The 3,844-nt window shown below is 37.0% G+C and overlaps 1 non-coding gene across 1 annotated transcript; it reads right to left on the bottom strand.

The window, feature by feature from the left end:
- Positions 1–338: 338 nt before the first annotated feature.
- On the bottom strand, positions 339–445 carry LOC145786031 (U6 spliceosomal RNA). Its single transcript, XR_014291254.1, has one exon. It is a non-coding gene; the product is annotated as a U6 spliceosomal RNA (small nuclear RNA).
- Between the last annotated feature and the right edge of the window lie 3,399 nt (positions 446–3,844).

The following is a 3,844-nucleotide window of genomic DNA, read 5'->3' on the forward strand; positions in this document are numbered from 1 at the left end:
TATAGTTCTAGGTGGGAGTTGCTTAAAGTTATTCCAATGCGATGTCCAGCCACACCGTCCCAGTGGTTGATTAAAACGTCTGTTTTCGAAATTGTCTGTGAGCATAGAGTTGCTTATTTTAAGTTTGTAAATGTCATGTAAACACCAGTGTGCGTTTCACCGTTATTGTGTTTCTCGAGCAGTGTTCTCTTTATGCAAGTTTTTGTTGGCAAAATTGGTCGGTGTGCCAACTCAATTTATAATAAATTGGCAAAATATTATATATAAATTTAAAGACTTTTTCTGATTGTATAATGAAAATATTTAGCTTAGTACTGCAAAATGTTTTTTGTTTTTAAAGAAATATGGAACGCTTCACGATTTTGCGTGTCATCCTTGAGCAGGAGCCGTACTAATCTTCTTTGTATCGCTCCAATTTTAGCATATGTACTGCTGAAGCAAGTACTGCAAAATGTTGTTAAAATCAACAAATTCTTGCCACGCTGATAAGCACCGCAAGTGACAGTTGTCTATAATAAAAGAAAGACGGTTTTATAGACTCTCACAAAAAGGATGAAAATTGAAAAACCAACATTGCTTTTTCAGAGAGAAGACTGTTCATGAATTACAATAGATTTACGATTTTTCGATGATTTCCACAAGCGTTTGTTTCATGATTTCCTGGTTTCTTTTTCCCTGTTATTGGAGCCTATTTTTCGCTGATATGTTTGCAGGTCACTATTGTTGCCTGTATTGTGATGTGTCAAACAGTTCCTTGTTTACTGAAATTGTTAATTGCAAGATATCTTTTGTGAAGCGAAGTGACAACACCACTCTTGCTTGGCGATGAATATTTTGATGAAACCGCTCGCCTCGCTATAAGTGCGCAAAACAAGTGGCCTCGTTTATTAGGCATTGTTAAAGAAATCAAAAGTGTTGTAAAAGGAGCTTGGCCTGGTAGTAGCGTTGTTCGATTAATTTTGTTGCTGCGGTATTCTAACATAAATATGAACAACACGTCACGCTGGATACTGGGTACGAAATGCGTTCTTTTCTAGCATAAGAGTCAACCTACCTAAAATTTTATTAGTGCGGCCCGCCACAGCTTTCCTTAGTGTCAAAATGGCCCGCATGCAAAAAGGGTTGGTGACCCCTGAACTAAGCAATACCTAATTTATTACGATTTCTTGTTCATTTAAAATTCTTGTATATTGTAGGTTGATTAGATCGTCGTGTGTGTTGATAAGCCAAACTAAGTTGATAAGGTGCCTTCAGCAATGAAAGTTTGAAAATTTCTGCTACAGACTACTTTCGATTAACCTACACAACTCCATTGAAAATTACGAATAGGCTACACTACATTATAAGATCCCAGACAAGAAAATCCTTTATTTTTATAGTGATTCAACGTCTGCAGACGTTGGATCAATGTAAAAATGACGGATTTGTGGTTTGGAGGAGTCTCATTAAAAGCCTTGTTACTTGAGTTTTGCTGCGTGTGCGGATGGTGTTTTGACAAATCTCTGTTTTATGTTTGACATAGCAAAAATGCCACGGAAACTTTGGCGTTCTTTTTCTACTTGTTTGAGCTTTTGGCCAGTGATAGAAATATATTAGTCATTAGTCATTTCACTTTTTTAACAAATAATAATCGATCAACAACAAATGAAATGACACCTTGGTGTTTTCCATGATGAGCCAATTCGCGTCAAGAGCAGCTTACGCTTCTCTCATGACCATCAACATGACCAGCATTTCTTAAACTGGGGTAAATTTACCCCTGGGAGTAAATTTCCTCGTTTTAGGGGTAAATGAGCTAGGCTACCAATCAAAATATCCACATCAGTTGACGGGACAAAAAAATTGTGCCAGCTGTAGGTATTGTAGATATCCTTTCACCGCTTGACGGACATAACTGGAGATGATCTCAATCAAAACTTGAAGAATGACATCATCAGTTATCTTAAAAATTGTAGGAGGAGTTTGAACGATATTTTCCCGAGATAAATACTGGCAGTATTTTGATGAAAGTAGCGAGAAATCTTTTTGTATGTAAAGTGAAAGATGTTCCTGAAGTAATCCAAGAAGAATTTACAGAATTAACAAACAATTCTTTTGCAAAAGATGAGTTTCATTCTTGCAACCTAGAAAAGTTTTGGGTTAAAATATAACATTGCTCTCCAAGGATAGGTGTTCAAGCTCTGAATGCCCTGGTCACGTTTTCTTCAACTTACCCATGCGAATGCGGTTTTTCTGCATTGCTTAGGCTACTATCAAATCTAAAGCACGAAACCAACTTCATGTGGAATCCGATATTTGTTGTGCATTATCTCCTACTTTACCAGACATTGAACAACTCGTTGCCGAAAAGCAAGGGCAGCCGTCGCATTGAATAGGCTATAACTGATGGAATTTGTTACTTTTGTTTTTTAATAAATGAGTACCATTTTATCTATTGGGGGTAAATCTGATATTCATCTTTGTTAAAAGGGTAAAACATGCAAAAAAGAAACCACTGATCAAGACCAACGCATCAAGGCCAATCAACACAGCAACTGCCTATTCAAAATAAATGTATGACAAAGTCCAATTTGAAATTCTTCTTCCACAACAGAAGAATTTCAAATTGGACGTTGTCATACATTTACTTTGAACATTGAATTTTCAGGCAATGCATCTTTTGATCCGTAGGCGTAATTAGGCTTCTCTCTTGCACCAGCTTGACTGGGCGTGTAGTTTTCTTCTCTAGTTAAATTGAATACCCCATTTTTTGCATGTCTATTTTTTGTTTATTTTTTAATCATATCGGCTTTAAAACGTTCATTTAGACATGGCCCGGCTACTCCTCTTTTGTCTTCTTTTTCTAAGTTTTTGATATTGCTCTCGACCGTGCCAAATTTTAAACTGATTAGGCTATCATGTTTCTGCAGGCAATCAGGCAAATTGTAACGGATGGTTTTGAATCTTTATCCTCGGACTGACAAAGCCTTGATAGGTTATTCTTGGTAGTTTCGCATACTTGTAGAATGTAGAGGCTCTTGACGCAGGGCAGGTTACCGAGATTGATAGAGTGAAGTTTGAGATTGCTGAATTGTTGTTGGCCGTAATTATTCTATTCACTAGGTGCCGCTAAATAGAGAGCAGTCCTGAAATGCGTTGCCCCAAGCGCATATCCAGAGAACCGAACCAGCGCCTGATGATATATTAATTTCCAAGCACTGTTTTAGCGATGCATATTTTAAATCTTTTGGTTTTGCCATCTTTTCCTTGTGTTGACGCCAAATTTGTGTGTTTATTTTATCGTTCTTTTCATTTTCTTGCAAGCAAATGAAAACTAAAATGCGCCCACTGAGCTAACGGAACGGACAACTAAACTAACGTAACGTTCGTGTTTTGTTGCTTCTACTTTTTTCAAGACCTCTGCTTTGTTTGGCAAATATTGTTTTTGTCGTTATGACCAGAAATAAAAACAAATTGAAGTGCTTTCAATTCTCTCGTATTTCGTAAATCGCATTTATTTTTTTTCACCACAAACGCTTCTTCTGTTAATAGATGTGTTAGGAGATGTGTCAAGCAGAGGTGTAGGCTTCAGAGTGATGCGTTCTGAACTCCTTCTCTAGCCTACTCCAAAGTTTGTAACTCCAACTACATTCCTGCTCCAAATATGTTGGGGATATTGACTCCAAATTCCAATTCGACTCCGAGCTCAAGCCACAATCCAGATTACTTTACACTATAACTTACATTTTCCCTATCCTCTGTCATAAATCGAAAAACACATTTTTAAATGTGAAAATGACTGCTTGGAAAATAAAAATGCATAAGTGCACAAAAATAACAACTGCACCAAGAGCAGCGTAAAAAT

Source organism: Aplidium turbinatum, chromosome 16 (genome assembly GCF_918807975.1).
Source record: "Aplidium turbinatum chromosome 16, kaAplTurb1.1, whole genome shotgun sequence".
Taxonomy (NCBI): domain Eukaryota; kingdom Metazoa; phylum Chordata; class Ascidiacea; order Aplousobranchia; family Polyclinidae; genus Aplidium; species Aplidium turbinatum.